Below are 19,908 nucleotides of genomic sequence, written 5' to 3' on the forward strand. Positions count from 1 at the left end.
AAAGTCCATGCCTCTTTTCATTTGCCCTATTTTTGAAAGAACTTTCTTTACTTGTATATATGTGCACAAATCAGTGGGGTGTGTTTTGGTGACCGGGCTCCACTTTATTTCAAAATTTTCTAGTTTGAAAAATAGTGAAAAAATGTGCAAGTACGCAAGGACGAAATGTATGTGTCCGTGAAAATTCAGGATAAAATACCTTGAAATGTGACCCATAAAAAAAACAAATTCATGAACTTTGAGAATGAATAGTGCCATGCGTAGAAAAGCCCTAGATTTGGTTTTTTTTTTTGCACAGCCCTCATTTCAATGTATTCCGTTTTGAAATTTTACACACATATACATTATGCCTCCATGTACATCTATATTTTATCAGATTATTTTGAAAAAAAAATGATGATTTTTTAATTTTGCAAACGTAAGCTCCATGGAGCTGCTCGTCCTCCAAAAGAAATTTTCGCACACAGATGGAGTATATGTACACATTCCGTTTCTCTCTCTCTCTCTGGTGGCTCGACAGTTGTCGGAGCAGCCATGTCACGTCGAACATGTGCGTGAAGCGATGGGAAGAAGGCGCGCTGCTCAAATTGCCACTTGTTGGCGCTCCAGCGACGCTCGGGACGGGCGGGCGGGCATCTCTGTGCTTCGGTTGTGGTCATCGATCGGCCGGTGAGTCAAAGCTGGTGGTAGAAGGAAAAAAGAAAAGGGTGGCAAGATTTGGAAAAATCTTATCGCGGGGTGGCCTCGCCTCTCGTGTCGTGTCGAGGGGCCACCGGCCCCGGCGCGGCTTTAATGCCCCAGCTTATCGCTTCGAGGAGATGAACCCCACACGCCTCCCCTCGCCTTCACTCACGGCGCCGCGCATGCCCGATTTTAGAAAGAGCCGAACACGATCGAGGAGGGGAGGCACGCCTGCCATCGATCCATCCATCCCAGCCTGGCCGCCGGGCGAGCGACGCCGCTGGCTAGCTCGATTCGATCTGGCGCGGCGCGGCGACAGCTAGCAGCTAGCTCGTTACCTAGCGCGGCCGCGTCCGCAGCGCCGGGCGCCATCAACCCGTCGCTCGATCGTGCCCTTGTTATGCGCTAGATCGATGCAACCAACCACCTCAGCCTGACAACCACCCCTCTCGCGCGCGGCGGGATTGGAGTAGGAAAATCCTAGCCAGCCAGCCAGCCAGCCAGCCAGCCGCGGAATGTTCCGGCGCTGCACGTTCTCCGCTCGTCGCTGCCATACCGCGGGCCCAACACGTGCGTGCCCGGCTACCTCCCCCAACCCCTCGGCCTATATATCCGGCTTCCCAACACCCGTCTCTCCCCACCTCTCCCATCTCCCCCATCGATCTCGCAAAAGAACGCCAGCGTCCGTGCCGCGTGCGGTGGCCGCGGCGGCGGTGTGCGTTGAAGGGGCGCGGCGCGGCTGCTTAGCTCGGCAAGGACCGGTACGGGCGCTGGGCGGTGACAGAAGAGAGTGAGCACACGGCCGGTCGTTACGGCACCGCCCGGGTGTGCCGTCGCGGCCGCGTGCTCACTGCTCTTCCTGTCATCCACTCTCCCGCTTCCCTTCCGGCCTTCGCCGTGGCTGGCTGCACGCGCTAGCACACCGCCGCCGCGTCCACAGCAGAGGCCGGCTGGCCGGCCGGCCGGCCGTCGTTTTTGCGTCATCGTATGCCGTACAGACTAACCCGCAATTTTGTGTTCATGCCGCTCTCTGCAAGTTTCCATTTCTGGGAGGCTAGAGCGTACGGCGCCGCGCGCGTGGGTACGCTTTCGCGCACGGATTCCCTCCCTTTTCTCTCGGTACGATACGAAGATGCTCCCTTTTGCTTTGATAAATTCTCTCATCTTTTCCAAGGGATTTTACCGTTAACCGCTGCTCCTCGCTCCGGCCTTGGGAAGGGAAAAAGGCATTTACTGCGGCGCCGCTGATTGATTCAGCTATAGCTGGTTCCAAGAATCTGGATCTTGGAGCAACCAAGGTAAAAATATACTCATGGATCTCCGTAAATTTTTGTCAGATCTACTACAGTATCGCATGTTTTGATTACGATTGCTTTCGGCTTATATTAGTCTGGAATGTTCATGGCAGATCAACCTACTGAGTAGGCCGGAGATGGACGATCTAGAGGCAAATGTGCGCATGGATCGATAGCTCAGATCTGCTTACCACTTGACTCTTTTCTTGCCAGGTAATTGCAGATTTCTTGCGCAGCGCTGCGCTGCATGCTGTCCCTATGTTCTTCAATTTCTTACACGTTGCGTCACTGTCGAAAGTAATTGCGTGGTGTAACATATATTTGTCTCCGATAGCCAGCTGCTTGCTGCTGGAGTAAAGGGTAGGGACTGCTACCTAGGTCATTGTCGGGCACGTCACTGTTCCATTGGTGACGTCTCGTACTTATCTCCAGGAAGAAAAGCGGCCGCGCCTAGTTATCTCTAGGATTGATTCTTCCTCTGAACACATGTGTGGAGTTAGATCCAGCGATCAGTTGATTTAGGCTCAGTTTACGGTTTGTTGCGCTATACTTCGTCGTGTTTAGTTCATAATTTGTTTAGGAAATTAGCCATGAAGTAGTCAAATGCGGATAAACAAACATAATATAAGATTGCAAGAATTCGCAGCAATAGTAAACGGAGCCTTGGGATAGATCTAGATGTGCAACTCCTGTTGTTTCGTGTCTCTCTCTTGCTCAAGGATTTAGTTTTGCTTGCTGCCTCATTATAGACACGTACGATTAATTCAAAAAGGTGACCACACAAAAAATAGAGATCAATGGTAACGACATTAGATTACTCTTGAAAGGTGCTGCTCTCTCTTACAATATAGATCGAAGTGAACCATAAAATGTTCGTCTTTTTTCAACATAAAATGCATTACTCTCTATAAAGCGTGTTGTAAAAATAATAATAATTGTGCATCAATTTTTTTTTTGAGAAATGAGAAAAACAGTACAGATATAGACACCCACAACATGTACGCATCCTCTACCCTTATGCATGAATGCCCAGTCCTGATGAGCATCTCCAAGAGACTGAACTGAGATAATTTAAGATTAACAATTTAATCACAAGCACCTCGCAGTCGACGGGTTGGTCATACCAATAAGAAACAATATAGTTTGCCACCTCAAAAAAGAAACTACCTTTTTTCAAACAATCAGAAACTACCTTTTTCAGTTTGTTGAATGCAAGTTTTCTGTTAAAATGCATCATTTAACTCCTCTATTTCTTAGTTTCTCGTTAATTTATTAAGAACCATTCTGTGCTAGCATACTTGTGTATATGTTCCCAATATGCTATAGTTCTCACCTAATATGGAAGTTTGATTGCCGTTTCTATTCACTTTGTTTTATATCTGTAGAATAATCCCTCCAAGTCGACATGTAATTAAGTCCTTGTGCACAAGATTTTTTTTTTGAAAGCCTTGCGCCCAAGAGTTAGCTATGTCGGTAACATCCCAATATGACACCTTTGAATTATTCGCACAACTTTTTTTATCCTCACAAATACAACAAATATTCTTACGCATTGTCTTACGTCACATTATTCATAAACTATGGAGCCACCTCATGGTGGACGGTTGAGTTGTGCCCACTGCTCACATTTACACACACGCCCACTCGCAGGTTTAACCCTGGTCTGCGTTATTCTAGTGTGACTAGGAGACACGGTAAGGGGTGTGTGTTTATTGTGCCGGCCAGCCCGGCCTGTGTAGTGGCGTTCTGTTTATACGTCTTTTTTTCTCTAAAGAATATCTGATATACTAGCACTCATGCACACAGGACAACATGCAAATTAAGAGCTTCTTTGATTTGTAAGATTCTAAAAGCATGGGAATAGAAAAAACATATGATTGAATTGAAATGGTCATCTCAATTCTACAATATTTTAGGCTTTTTGATTGCATTATATAGAACAGACAAATGATTCGTTCAAAAAGGTTTGAGCGGATGCTAGAAATCCTTTGGGAAGTAAACATAAATCCATCCAAAAAGTTCTATAGAATTCAATCCTATGAATCAAACAACCAACATAGAAAAATATTCCAAAAGAACTCTAGTCCTTCAAAATTTCTATGAAAATTCTTTGAATCAACCGAGCCTAATTGGTAATCCCTGTATAGGGACCACCAGTACGTATAGTAGAGCTTGGGTAGTGGAGGAGTTATGGACCTCTTAGAGTGAATAATCTCATAGGTTAGTATCATATATACGACATTAATGTATGTTATAGTAGTTTATGATACTTACTCTTAATTATATATTACCTTCGTCCAGAAAAAGCTTGTCTTACATTTATTAAGATATGGAAGTATCAAATAATAAAATGTCGAAAACACTAACGCCCACACGTGTGGGCATCTGGCAACTCGCCCACATGCATGGATCCTCATCCAACTAATTCTACATGAATCTTGGTGCGTTCTAGCAGTTTTTGTGTGCCATGTAGGGCTAAGCTAGTGTGTGGGCATTCATCCGGTCGCTCACACGTTCTTTTTCACCACACGGGGGGTTGGTGTGTGGGCGTTTAGCAATTCGCTCACACACCAGTTTTCACGCACGTAGAGGGGCTGGTGTGTGGATGTTTAGCAATTCGTCCACACGCCTGTCTCCTCGCCTACACCCAAAGTTGGCAGTTGCCATGTGTTTCTGTAGGGTACATGGCAACTGCCCTAGCGTGCACGTAAGCAGATGGCAACTTTTTCTCTTTACAAGGCAACTGCCCTAGCGTGCTTGTGAGCACATGGCAACTCTCTCTTTTACCCGAACATGTTTTTTGCCATGCCTTTTTGTAGTGCTACATGGTAACTGCCTAGTATTAGTGGGTGGACACTTCTAAAGTTTTGAAATCATGGCAACTGCAGTAGACCAGACCATATATAACAACTGTAGTTGTCCGACATGGCAACGAAGTTCAGCAACATGGCAACTGCAGTTAAACGAACATTGACGAGGGTCTGGACCATGGCAACTGCGGGGTGCGCGGTGACTGTCACGCGGGGCGTGCGGGACCACGAGGTATGAGGCCTGACGTATGGGGCGTGTGGGAGTTATCTATTTCGTCCACACGCACGCGTGTGAGAGGGACTGAGAGGGAAAAAAGGTGTGTGTGCATTACTTGTTTTGCCCACACGTAGGTGTGTGCGCTGTTTCTCTTATACACCACACAAAATATGTAGGCAGACACTCTAACGCCCACATGTGTGGCACTTATCAGCGTCCTAAAATGTTTCTAGACACATCCGTATCTAGACAAATTTAAAAAAAAACTATTTTGGGACGGAGGGAGTAGTATTATATTGGTTGTATTTTAGGGCATGCATGGCTAATAATAAACCGGCCACTGGCTTTATCTCATTGCATTGCATATCATTTGTAGTCAATCTAATTTCACTGATATCTATATCTATAACACTATATAGTGTATGAATAACTTTGAATGTCAGCTGGATGAAACTAGTTCAACTGTAGAGATGTGTCAAATTAGAGCGTTGTTGGTCATTCGATAACCTCTTCACTCTACCTGACTGCCACATGTACTATCTACAAGATTCCGTGGTTGATGAACAAACTTATAGAAAAAACAAGCACTTCTTTGTTTTGGAATGTTCTATATTTTAATTCTTCAATTTTTCCTTCTAAACAAATTACAATGTACAAACTTCAAATCATAAACACTTCTCTTTGTTCTAGACCCTTCTATGCATTTTCTTTTTAAAAAATTGCCATTAAATTTTAGTTTATGATTTTTTTATGTCATGCCTATAACAGCGGTATATATATATTTCCTACAAGCAGTGGTAGTTACCACCACTTGCGTTTTGTATGTTGTATGTAGTATCTGACGAAACCGAGAGTATGTACGTGTAGTATGTAGTATATAACAATGATTAGGTAGTATATATACTAATTTTTAGGTAGTATATATCTTGTTTTAAGTATACTCTTTTTTACGTACAAATATGTACGTATTTCGCAAATATAACAAAAACTATGGGCTCATATGCAATTTTTTCATATAACTTACTTTGAAATATCTTAGATAAGTATATGAACATATTTAAAATAATAAAATAATATATATATATAGTATCACATGGTAGTATATGAGACATGTAAGGTAACTACTCCAGGTGGTAGGATGGATTTTCTATATATATATATATATATATATATATATATATATATATATATATATGAAATACTGGCTAAGCCAGGGGCAACCCCGTGCATTCACAGTGCTATGATTCAAAGCTTATATGATTGCCACGTGCCCCTGGTTTGCATCTGCTTTAGGCAAGTTTTAGAGGGTCGCCTGCTGGTTTTTGATGGGTTAGTTCACCGCTATATTTCACTCTGCAGTAGAAATATCTAGAGTCCGCTACCACCGCCACTGATTCCACCGCTAGCGAGGCCCTTTTTTTCCTTTTTGCTCACTGTAAAAAATAACGCCACGCTATAGCACGTATACCATTGTCTTATTAAATAAATTAGTGTACAATTTCTCACTAATAGCACAGTTCATTCTTGATTTTTAATGATTTTTTGGATTGCGCCGGTCTGTTCGGTCCACCAATCACTGTAATTTTAGGCTATGTATGGAGAACCAACCTTCTTAGGCTGACACATGTATTATTTTTTACCTGGTTCATTTCCGGCTTTTATTGATTTTTTTGTACTGCATTGATCTGCTCAGTTCACCGATCAGTTGAAAGGATCGATATAATTGACTAGAGGAGGGTAAATAGACAACTATCAATTTTTAGCTATTTTAAATAAATTAGGCTTGAAAATAAAAATAGGTTATACATGTAAAAAGTGTACACATCAAAGACAAGAGATAACTCTAGACTTGTGCAAAATTTTGCCTGAACAAATAATCACGGATGAACAAGAATTGAATGTGTTTAATGCAAACACACTTAAAGAATTTATTCTTACAATAATTACATGTTAACATTATTTTTCGTACATTTTTTTGAATAAATACAAATAAAAAATTTACACACCAAAGACAAGAGACCCTTTTAGATTTGTGCAAATTTCACGCTGAGATGACATCGAGAAGGTCGGTACAAAAGAGTCAAAACTAAAATCAGCTGCATCTTTTTAAGAAAATTCTCTATCGGTGGTTACGTTTAGAACGACACGTGTTTATTCATTCAGATGGACACCACTTTCAATAGTATATCAGCTAACTCACTTTTATTAAAATGAATGTTAAGCCCAGATAGTTGTTTTAAAAGGAATAAAACTAATTTTATATTTCTCGCCTTTTCTAGATCATATTCCATGAAAATAATGGTGTCATCTGTGTATTGTAGAATGGACATCCCACCATCCATTAGATGCGGAATTAGACCACCTACACCTGGCCGTCCTCCTTAGCTCTATTAATGAGAACAGACAACATATGAGCAACAACATTAAAACAGGATAGGAGACATCAGATCCCCTTGTCTTATTCTTTCTTTGCATCTGGAAATAATGACCTATGTCGTCATTAACCTTGATTCCTACGTTGCCTTTTTGTACAAAGGATTCGACATGCTTCGGCCGCATCAAAACCTTTCATACGCAAGGCTTGCTGTAAAAATCATCACTTGACTTTATAATATGCCTTCTTGAAATCCACTTTGAAACCACAACATCAAGTTTCTTCGAATGGATTTCATGCAAGGTTTCATGTAGACCGACCACTCCCTCGAGGATGTGTTGCCCATGCATGAAATCCATTTTAAGTCGGATGAACCACAAAATGAACAATCTGTATTAGGTGATTCGTTCCAACTTTTGTAAATACTTAAAGCTACATTAGGCAGACATCGGTCTGAACTGCTGAATGCAAACTGCCTCTTCCTTCTTTGGTAACAATGTGATTGTCCCAAAGTTCAATATTGATAATTGTAAATGGCCATTAAACAGATCATGGAACATTGCATGAAGTCACCTTTAATATTATCCCAACACCTCTTATAGAATTTTATTGGTAAACCATCTGTACCAGGTGCTTTGTTATTCTTCATTTGCGAAATTGCCTCAAACACTTCCTTCTCTATAAATGGAGCAGTGAGTACCTCATTCTCATCATCTCCCAGTTGTGCTATGTCCTCAACCATGTCCTTGTTGAGTGAGACATACTTCTCTACTAGGCCCCAAACAACTTTCTACAAAAGCTGGAAATATGCATCTCTAGGTTCTCATGGCCTACAATTGTACCTTCATCGTGTTAAGTTGGATGAATTTTTTTCCTATGTTTGCCATTGGAATCATATGGAAAATTGTGTATTATTATCCCCTTAAACTACTTGACCCACTTTAGCTCTAAGGGCTCATTTGATTTCTTCTTCTCTAAGAAGTTTCGCCAAACTGACCTCAACCACTCGTTTAGTTACCCGTTCATTTATGTCAAGCGAATTACACTAGTAGAAAAAAGGTCTTCTGTCCCGGTTGGTAAGGGCCTTTTGTCCCGGTTTTTGAATCGGGACTAAAGGGTCGTTACTAATGCCCTGGCCCTTTAGTACCGGTTCAAACAGGAACTGGGACAGATGGGCCTCCACGTGGCCGGTGCGCCAAGCCCAGGCAGGAGGGCCTTTGGTCCCGGTTGGTGGCACCAACCAGGACCAATAGGCATCCATGCATCGGCATTTCAGGGGCTGAGATTTTTGTTTTTTTCTTTTGGTCCCAGTTGGTGGCACCAACCGGGACCAATAGGCATCCACGCGTCAGCATTTCAGGGGCTGAGGTTTTTGGTTTCTTTTGAAGGGGGGGGGTTGGGGGTTTTGGGAGGTTAATTTAGGTGTTTCATATATTGTGTTAGCTAGCTAATTAATAGAGAGAAATATCCTCTCTTATGTCCGTGCTTGGTCGACGCTACGTACTATATATGTATAGAGAGGACTAAACACGCTAGCTAGCTAGTAAGCAAACGAAGAAAACAGAAGATCGTCATGAACATATATGCATACAGAGAGAAGTGATATCAACCACCTCTCCTTCTCGAAGAGATTATTCGAACAACAAGTTCTTGTATATCTATCTGACACTACCGGCTACATATATACAATAATTATCTCTTACAATATAATCTCCTAATTATATACGAACACATGATCCACATAGTATTCTTTATCTTTAGCGATCACGTGGTCAAGGAAGAATATCGTCAATTCCTCTTGAATTGCTCGCATACGATGTGGTGATGTGGTGCTAGGAGTTTATCCCGCATCCGAAAGATCAAATTTGAAGAAGGGGGTCAAAACACACACACACACATACATATATATATGAATAAATGAAACTCAACACAAATGATGGTAATAAAATAAAATTGTGAATATTATTGCTTACGCACTTCATATTGTTCGTCAGAGTACCCTCGTTCACAGGTTGTGTGGCGAATGGACTCGCAAAGGTAGTATCCACAGAAATCATTCCCTTGTTCCTGCCACAACCACTTTACAAGAAATAGAGGTCAATCAAACTGATAAGCAAGCATGCTAAATGGTATTAATGAAATTAGCGCTTGAATCACTAGGAGATGCGTGAAATATGTTACTATATAGTACTTACTTTCGGGTGTCTAAATTGCAGCTTCTTTGGCAGTCCCGGAGCTTTTTTGGTGAATTTTCTCCAAACCCTGCCAGACAAAGAAAACAATTACTTGATATATCAGGAAATGAACAAAGTTACTGATATGGTGGATAATGATCAATTTAACTTACTTCTCGAGCATTTGAGTCATGTCCGCATAGTCCTGGGGATCTTTTCGTCTCGAGTCTAAGAAGGTTACTAGTCCTGCTCAAGCTTAATTTCTAGGAGAATATAGTGGAAGCTGCGCACGCATGCATAACTCATCAATTACATTACTATAATCTGAACTAATAAGGGAAACCGAATATGCACAAGACAGTAACACTCACTTGAAGTTGTAAGGAAAGAATATTGTATCTTTGTTTTCATTTATTACCAACGAATGTAGCAAGTTGGCCTCGGCATCGTCGGCACGATATTTAACCTCAATTGTATCTATGAGATTTGTGTTAATGAACCCAATATCATCGATTTGTCTTTTCTTCAATTCGGCGATCTTCAATCTGCATAATATAATAAGGATAATTATAAATACATGCAATGAAAGAGTTGACCTATATAGAGAGACTTAATGACAGAAGTAGTACTACTTACAAACAGTAGCAAGTGACCGTTGCTTTATCGAGGGCCTTTTGATTGAAAAACTGGAAGAACTCCTCAAATGGAACATTCAACAGTTCAATTCCAATGAGATCATGCTCATCTCTAACTCTCAGCGGCAAAGTATTCCTCCCCCCAGACTCTCTGCATGTTTTCATGTACCAATCATGGAATCTTCGCATCATCGTTGCTAGAGATCTTTCATCTTTGACGAGAGGCTTCCCGTACTCGTATCTTTGTATCTGCACCTCCATGAAATCATAATGTACATCGTCGGGCAGGTAATCTCCAAGATTGCTATAACCGGGCACCATCCTCGGATCATTAGCGACGATGTCGCTAGGCACCTTGAGTGGGGGGCATGATTGCTTCACTTGTTCGCCGAGATGGGCAATTTGTTTCCCAGCTCATTGTTCTTTCAGCATTTGATCACTGATAGTACTTCCCGACCGCTCCGCTTCGGCAAATTCCTTTTCAATAATGCGATCATAGTTGCCTTTCGGCGGAGACTTGGGTGGTTTTGTCAGGGCAGCCAGAGTGCGCTTCGCGAGGCTTCCCGTACTTGTATCTGTGTTCCTCCACCTCCAAGAACTCATAATGTACATTGTCAGGCAGGTAATCTCCAAGATTGCTATAACCGGGCACCATCCTCGGATCATTAATAGGCACCTTGAGTGGGGGGCACGCTTGGTTCGCTTGTTCGCCGAGCTGGGGAATTTTTTTCCCAGCTCGTCGTTCTTTTAACCTTTGGTCACTGACAGTACTTCCCGACCGCTCCTCTTCGACAAATGACTTTTCAATAATGCGCTCATAGTTGCCTTTCGGCGGAGACTTTGCTGGTTTTTTCAGGGCAGCCAGAGTGCGCTTCGCTTTTGGATCTACCTTCTCCTTCGGAGGTGGATGTTTCTTTGCTTTCACCTCTTCAAAGAAGTTCCTCACTTCGGCTCGCGCGATGTCGGCGTTCTCCTCCGGGGTAATCGCGTATGGCAAGTTCTCTGGAGTCTTCAGAGAAGGACCGAATCTGTATTGCCTCCCGCCTCTGGTTGTACCGCTAGATGCCGGCAGAGCAGACGGAGCAGCTGCGACTGTCTTCTTTCCTTGCTTACGAGGCGGAGAAGGACTACGACATGCCGGAGCAGCCGGAGCGGCGGTGGGTCTCTTCCGCCCTTGCTGACGAGGCGGAGAAGGAGGAGGCTGGCTGCCCGGGCGCGCCGGCGCAGGCGGAGAAGGAGGCGGAGTGCCGTCACGCGCCGGAGAAGGAGGCCGAGTGCCCTGATCGTCACTCGCCGGAGGAGGAGGCGGTGGAGGAGGCGGAGTGCCGCCACGTGCCGGAGAAGGAGGCCGAGTGCCCTGATCGTCACTCGTTGGAGGAGGAGGCGGTGGAGGAGGCGGAGTGCCCTGACTCGCCGGAGGAGGAGGAGGAGGCAGAGGCGTCCAGTTCGGAAGGTTGATGAGCTCCTTCTGCCATAGGCATGGAGTCTTCAGAGCAGAACCCAGCCGAGTCTCCCCTTCACCGGTAGGTGGTCAAGCTGGAGGTCCTCAAATCCCTCCGTTATTTCATCCACCATCACCCTAGCATATCCTTCTGGAATCGGCCGGCAGTGAAAACTTGCGCCGGGTTCAGTAGAAAAAACAGAGCCAACAGTCGCCTTGACCTTCAAATTCATCCATTGCGTCATAAGGTGGCAATTTTGAGACTCCGTGATAGCATCCACGGGATAGCTGGCAGGAGCCGTCAAGACATGCTCCGGCTGAAGCAGCTCGGTGGAAGCCACGCTGCTTCTACGCTGAGATGGCGGGGTAGCTTCGGGGGAAGCTTCGGCAGTTCTTGCTGCGATTTGCTTCTCATTCCTTTATCGCTTGTACCCTTGCGTGCAGTGCCTGCATTTGGGTCTGCTGCACTTTTTTCCCCTCTCCTGGCATTTGTAACCGCCTGCATCCGGAAACCCAGCCCTCCACGGAATGGAGCCTGGCGTGCCTCGTGTCCGTCCAGGGTGCTCATGATTCCCGAGGGCCATTGTGAGCTCGTCGTTCTCTTTGTCTGGAACGAACGTCCCTTGCTGCGCTGCATCGATATAGTGCTTTAGCTTCTTGACTGGTATGTTCATTTGCTCGTTCATCCAAACGCATTTCCTTGATACAGGGTCCACGGTTCCGCCAGCCCCGAAGAACCAAGTCCGGCAATGGTCTGGCCAGTTCATTGTCTCTGGTTCGATCCCTTTATCAAGCAGATCATTCTCAGCCTTGGCCCACTTAGGCCGGGCTTTGAGGTAGCCACCTGACCCCATCCGATGGTGAAGCTTCTTCTTTGCAGCATTTTTCTTGTTTGTCGCCGACATCTTCTTACTCTTTTTCGATGTCTTGTAGGCCACAAATGTGGGTCAGTGATCTCTGATCTTCTCATATCTGCCGATGAATTCTGGTGTCTCTTCGTTGTCGACAAATGTTTTCAGCTCATTCTTCCACCTCCTGAATAGCTCTGCCATCTTCTTAAGAGCATGAGACTTGATTAATTGCTCTTTAACTGGCTTCTCCGGACCCTCCTCTGGCGGTAGGGTGAAATTTGCCTTCAGCTCAGTCCAAAGATCATTTTTCTGCATATCATTGACATAAGACACCTCAGGGTCTTCGTTCTTAGGCTTATACCATTGCTGGATGCTGATCGGACCCTGCACTGAGTAGAAAATGCTTCCTTTTGTCCGGATGGGTTCAATCGGCATGCCATTGCGCGCGATTTCTGTGATCTCAAACCTTTCATCCGAGGGCAACTTTTTCTTCGGGCCTCGTCTCTTTATCGAAGTTGTGCTTGATCCGGAGGGCTAGGAAAAAGAAGAATTAGACGAGAGTTAATTAATATGTGTACATACCAAAACAATGAATGCACCAATTAGCTAGTCATGACAAGCTTAACTAATATATTTACCTGGGCGGACTCTGTTCGGTCACCGGAGCCGTCACCACGGGCTCCTTCTTGCACCAGCATTGGGTCACTGGAGCCATCATAATCATGTGTTTCCTCCTCCATTCTTCGATCACCGTAGCCTGCTTCTTCTTCACCCTGTTCTGCTTCCAGACCATCATTGTCGTTAAGATACGACATGACATCATGTCCGGCTAAGATTATGTCCCCCAACACCTGTTCTTGTTCCTCGTCTCATCCGAACTCCATTGTTTCTGCAAATATTACAACATGGCAATTATTACACAAACATGACAACATGTGGATATATTAGTGGCAAACGTAGACCTAGCTTATTCCGGGTTTGGGGTGGCCTCGGCAACGCTTCAAGGGTATGGGCGCGGCGGGAGGGGGTAGGAGACCGACATCGTTTTTTTCTAGGGTTTGGGTGTCCTTGAGAATTTTGGTCGAGTGAGAGGGCCGGGGGGTGCTCCCGTGGTATAAGTTATCATGGTCGAAGTTATCCGGGAGGGGGTTATATCGACAACGATGACATACATACATGAGAAAATAATGTTATCGGGGAGGGGGTAGGTCAACCCCCCATGTGTTGAAGTTATCGGGAGGGGGTATATCGACCCCCCTCGTGTTGAAGTTATCGGGAGGGGGTATATCGACCCCCCCATGTGTTGAAGTTATCGGGAGTTTATATCGACACGACATACGTACATGGAAAAATAATATTATCGAGGAGGGGGTATATCGACCCCCCCTCGTGTTGAAGTTATCGGGAGGGGTATATCGACCCCCCTCATGTTGAAGTTATCGGGAGGGGGTATATCGACCCCCCCACGTGTTGAAGTTATCGGGAGTTGATATCGACACGACATACGTACATGGGAAAATAATATTATCAGGGAGGGGGTATATTGACCCCCTCTCGTGTTGAAGTTATCAGGAGGGGTATATCGACGACGACAGACCCGATAAAACATAAGAAAACGAAGAAGAAATAAAAAGAGGAGAAGAAGAAAGGAATATAGGAGAAGATCAAATAAAAAAAAAGAAAAAAAGAGGAGAAGAAAAAAGGAATAGAGGAGAAGAAGAAAAAAATAGATTTTCTATTTTCTTCTTCTTTTCCTCTATTCCTTTCTTATTTTCCTCTTATTTTTCTTTTTTTCCTCTTCTTATTTATTTCTCCTCTTCTTCCTCTCCTCTTCTTCTTTCTTTCTTCTTATTTTCTTCTTTCCTATCCTTCTTTTTCTTCTTCTTTCCTTCCTAGCTAGATATATAAAACTTTTCTAAAATTGTAACTTTTGCATATATAAAACTTTTCTATGAACAAAAAAACATTTTTGACATATATATTTAGCATATTCAACATACACATATACATCACTTACACATATACATCACATATGAACAAAAAAATTAAACTAATAAAAATAAAAAAATATATAGCCACATATGAAAAAAAAAACATATAGCCACATACCACTACTAGAAAAAGGGTCAAATGTGAAGCACATTAGTGCCGGTTTAAATTTGAGCCGGCACTAATGTGATCATTAATGCCGGTTCAAACGGCTAGGCGGGCGGGCATCATTAGTACCGGTTCATGGGCAACCTTTAGTACCGGTTCATGCCACGAACCGGTACTAATGAGGCCTGTGCGGCTGTAGTCAGGCTGGGGGCCCCCACGAAGACCTTTAGTACCGGTTCATGGCATGAACCGGTACTAGACTTTCTTAGTAAGCTGATTTTTAGTCCCACCTCGCCAAGAAAGAGGCAGTATGAGCGGTATATAAGCCGTGAGTGCAGAGACAATGACGAAGAGGCGCAATGCTCACCTGCACGTTGATTAGCTTCAAGCCTTTCGGAATAGCATAGATTGCACTGAGCTATGTGAAGTGCAGTCTACACTATTCCGAAAGGCTTGAAGAAAATTAACCAGCATTGCACCTCTTTTTTATTTTTAATAACTTATTTGAACTCCGGACTTCTTGTGTTCCGTATGCAGCATTGAAAGCGATGTCATTAATTTCCAACATGTTCTGACATCATTTGTTGTTTTTCAGTCATTTACCTAATTGTTTAGAGAGCTAAATGACCGTGAAATTGAAAATCACTACAAAATGAACTGTGAAAATGTTGAAATTTAGCATGGTATCATCATTTCACCCGCATAGCATGTGCGAAAGAGTAGATAGGGTCACGGCAAAAACTGGACGCACTTTGTGTACAAACTAGACAATCTCTTTCGGAGTATCAGGGTTTCGGACGAGAACTCATCTGTTACACGGGCACTTCAATGTTTTTTAAACTTATTTGAACTCCGGACTTCTTTTGTGTTCAGTATGCAGCATTCAAAGCGACGTCATCAATTTCCAACATGTTCTGACATCATTTGTTTTTCGGTCATTTACCGAATTGTTTAAAGAGCTAAATGAACGTGAAATTGAAAATCACTACAAAATGAACTGTGAAAATGTTGAAACTTGGCATGGTATTATTATTTCACCTGCATAGCATGTGCGAAAGAGTACAAATTGGACGCACTTCGTGTACAAACTGGACAATCTCTTTCGGAGTATGAGGGTTTCGGACGAACTCATCTGTTACACGGACACTTCAATGTTTTTTAAACTTATTTGAACTCCGGACTTCTTTTGTGTTCAGTATGCATCATTCAAAGCGACGTCATCAATTTCCAACATGTTCTGACATCATTTGTTGTTTTTCAGTCATTTACCTAATTGTTTAGAGAGCTAAATGACTGTGAAATTGAAAATCACTACAAAATGAACTCTGAAAATATTGAAACTTGGTATGGTATCATCATTTCACCCGCATAGCATGTGCGAAAGAGTAGAGAGGGTCAAGGCAAAAACTGGACGCACTTCGTGTGCAAACTGGACAAACTCTTTCGGAGTATCAGGGTTTCGGACGAGAACTCATCTGTTATATGAGCACTTCAATATTTTTTAAACTTATTTGAACTCCGGACTTCTTTTGTGTTCAGTATGCAGCATTCAAAGCAACGTCATCAATTTCTAACATGTTCTGACATCATTTGTTGTTTTTTAGTCATTTACCTAATTGTTTAGAGAGCTAAATGACGGTGAAATTGAAAATCACTACAAAATGAACTGTGAAAATGTTGAAATTTAGCATGGTATCATCATTTCACCCGCATAGCATGTGCGAAAGAGTAGAGAGGGTCACGGCAAAAAACGGGACGCACTTCGTGTATAAACTAGACAATCTCTTCTGGAGTATCAAGGTTTCGGACGAGAATTCATCTGTTACACAGGCACTTCAATGTTTTTTAAACTTATTTGAGCTACGGACTTCTTTTGTGTTCAGTATGCATCATTCAAAGCGATGTCATCAATTTCCAACATGTTCTGACATCATTTGTTTTTCAGTCATTTACCAAATTGTTTAAAGAGCTAAATGACCGTGAAATTGAAAATCACTACAAAATGAACTGTGAAAATGTTGAAACTTGGCATGGTATCATTATTTCACCTGCATAGCATGTGCGAAAGAGTAGAGAGGGTCACGGCAAAAACTGGACGCACTTCGTGTACAAACTGGACAAACTCTTTCGGAGTATCAGGGTTTCGGACGAGAACTCATCTGTTACATGGGCACTTCAATGTTTTTTAAACTTATTTGAACTCCGGACTTTTTTTGTGTTCAGTATGCAGCATTCAAAGCGACGTCATCAATTTCCAACATTTTCTGACATCATTTGTTGTTTTTCAGTCATTTACCTAATTGTTTAGAGAGCTAAATGACCGCAAAATTGAAAATCACTACAAAATGAACTCTGAAAATGTTGAAACTTGGCATGGTATCATCATTTCACCCGCATAGCATGTGCGAAAGAGTAGAGAGGGTCACGGCAAAAACTTGACGCACTTCGTGTACAATCTGGACAATTTCTTTCGGACTATCACTAGTAGAAAAAGGGTCAAATGTGAAGCACATTAGTGCCGGTTTGAATTTGAGCCGGCACTAATGTGACCATTAGTGCCGGTTCCAACGGCTAGGCGGGCGGGTATCATTAGTACCGGTTCGTGGGCAACTTTTAGTACCAGTTCATGTCAAGAACCGGTACTAATGAGGCTGTGTCAAGCTATGGTCAGGCTGGGGCCCCCACGAAGACCTTTAGTACCGGTTCATGTCATGAACCGGTACTAGAGTTTCTTAGTAAACTGATTTTTAGTCCCACCTCGCCAAGAGAGAGGCAGTATGAGCGGTTTATAAGCCGTGAGTGCATAAACAATGACGAAGAGTTGCAATGCTCACCTGCATGTTGATTAGCTTCAAGCCTTGCGGAATAGCATAGATTGCACTGAGCATTGTGCAGTGCAGTCTACACTATTCCGAAAGGCTTGAAGCAAATTAACCAGCATTGCACCTCTTTTTTATTTTTAATAACTTATTTGAACTTCTGACTTCTTTTGTGTTCAGTATGCAGCATTCAAAGCGACGTCATCAATTTCCAACATGTTCTGACATCATTTGTTGCTTTTCGGTCATTTACCTAATTGTTTAGAGAGCTAAATGACCGTAAAATTGAAAATCACTACAAAATGAATCCTGGAAATGTTGAAACTTGGCATGGTATCATCATATGACCCGCATAGCATGCGCGAAAGAGTAGAGAGGCTCACGGCAAAAACTGGACGCACTTCGTGTACAAACTGGACAAACTCTTTCGGAGTATCAGGGTTTCGGATGAGAACTCATCTGTTACACGACCACTTCAATGTTTTTTAAATTTATTTGAACTCCGGACTTCTTTTGTGTTCAGTATGCAGCATTCAAAGCAACGTCATCAATTTCCAACATGTTCTGACATCATTTGTTGTTTTTCGGTCATTTACCTAATTGTTTAGAGAGCTAAATGACCGTGAAATTGAAAATCACTACAAAATGAATCCTCAAAATGTTAAAACTTGGCATGGTATCATCATATCACCCGCATAGCATGCGCGAAAGAGTAGAGAGGGTCACGGCAAAAACTGGACGCACTTCGTGTACAAACTGGATAAACTCTTTCGGAGTATCAGGGTTTCGGACGAGAACTCATCTGTTACACGGCCACTTCAATGTTTTTTAAACTTATTTCAACTCCGGACTTATTTTGTGTTCAGTATGCAGCATTCCAAGCGACGTCATCAATTTCCAACATGTTCTAACATCATTTGTTGTTTTTCGATCATTTACCTAATTGTTTAGAGAGCTAAATGACCTTGAAATTGAAAATCACTACAAAATGAATCCTGAAAATGTTGAAACTTGGCACGGTATCATCATATCACCTGCATAGCATGCGCGAAAGAGTAGAGAGGGTCACGGCAAAAACTGGACGCACTTCGTGTACAAACTTGACAAACTCTTTCGGAGTATCAGGGTTTCGGACGAGAACTCATCTGTTACACGGCCACTTCAATGTTTTTTAAACTTATTTGAACTCCGGACTTCTTTTGTGTTCAGTATGCAGCATTCAAAGCGACATCATCAATTTCCAACATGTTCTGACATCATTTGTTGTTTTTCGGTCATTTACCTAAATGACTGTGAAATTGAAAATCACTACAAAATGAATCCTAAAAATGTTGAAACTTGGCATGGTATCATCATATCACCTGCATAGCATGCGCGAAAGAGTAGAGAGGGTCACGGCAAAAACTGGACGCACTTCATGTACATACTGGACAAACTCTTTCGGAGTATCAGGGTTTCGGACGAGAACTCATCTGTTACACGGCCACTTCAATGTTTTTTAAACTTATTTGAACTCCGGACTTATTTTGTGTTCAGTATGCAGCATTCAAAGCGACGTCATCAATTTCCAACATGTTCTGACATCATTTGTTGTTTTTCGATCATTTACCTAATTGTTTAGAGAGCTAAATGACCGTGAAATTGAAAATCACTACAAAATGAATCCTGAAAATGTTGAAACTTGGCATGGTATCATCATATCACCTGCATAGCATGCGCGAAAGAGTAGAGAGGGTCACGGCAAAAACTGGACGCACTTCGTGTACAAACTGGACAAACTCTTTCGGAGTATCAGGGTTTCCGACGAGAACTCATCTGTTACACGGCCACTTCAATGTTTTTTAAACTTATTTGAACTCCGGACTTCTTTTGTGTTCAGTATGCAGTATTCAAAGCGACGTCAACAATTTCCAACATGTTCTGACATCATTTGTTGTTTTTCGATCATTTACCTAATTGTTTAGAGAGCTAAATGACCGTGAAATTGAAAATCACTACAAAATGAATCCTGAAAATGTTGAAGCTTGGCATGGTATCATCATATCACCCGCATAGCATGCGCGAAAGAGTAGAGAGGGCATGACAAAAACTGGACGCACTTCGTGTACAAACTGGACAAACTCTTTCGGAGTATCAGGGTTTCGGACGAGAACTCATCTGTTACACGGCCACTTCAATGTATTTTAAACTTATTTGAACTCCGGGCTTCTTTTGTGTTCAGTATGCAGCATTCAAAGGGACGTCATCAATTTCCAACATGTTCTAACATCATTTGTTGTTTTTCGATCATTTACCTAATTGTTTAGAGAGCTAAATGACCGTAAAATTGAAAATCACTACAAAATGAATCCTGAAAATGTTGAAACTTGGCATGGTATCATCATATCACCCGCATAGCATGCGCGAAAGAGTAGAGAGGGTCACGGCAAAAACTGGACGCACTTCGTGTACAAACTGGACAAACTCTTTCGGAGTATCAGGGTTTCGGACGAGAACTCATCTGTTACACGGCCA

At 42.8% G+C, this 19,908-nt stretch overlaps 1 long non-coding RNA gene across 3 annotated transcripts in view; it reads left to right on the forward strand.

Moving 5' to 3' along the window:
* Positions 1–869: 869 nt before the first annotated feature.
* The window catches only part of LOC119317091, a 21,579-nt gene continuing 2,540 nt past the window's right edge, over positions 870–19,908 (forward strand). Inside the window, exons 1-3 of one of the 3 annotated variants that reach the window (XR_005153511.1) lie at positions 870–1,979; positions 2,090–2,189; positions 3,627–5,849. This is a non-coding gene — a long non-coding RNA (uncharacterized LOC119317091). Of the gene's footprint in view, positions 1,980–2,089; positions 2,190–3,626; positions 5,850–9,593; positions 9,653–19,908 lie in introns of those variants that run through there. The other 2 variants (XR_005153510.1, XR_005153509.1) reach the window with 2 other exon arrangements.

This window comes from Triticum dicoccoides, chromosome 6A (genome assembly GCF_002162155.2).
Source record: "Triticum dicoccoides isolate Atlit2015 ecotype Zavitan chromosome 6A, WEW_v2.0, whole genome shotgun sequence".
In the NCBI taxonomy this organism is placed as follows: domain Eukaryota; kingdom Viridiplantae; phylum Streptophyta; class Magnoliopsida; order Poales; family Poaceae; genus Triticum; species Triticum dicoccoides.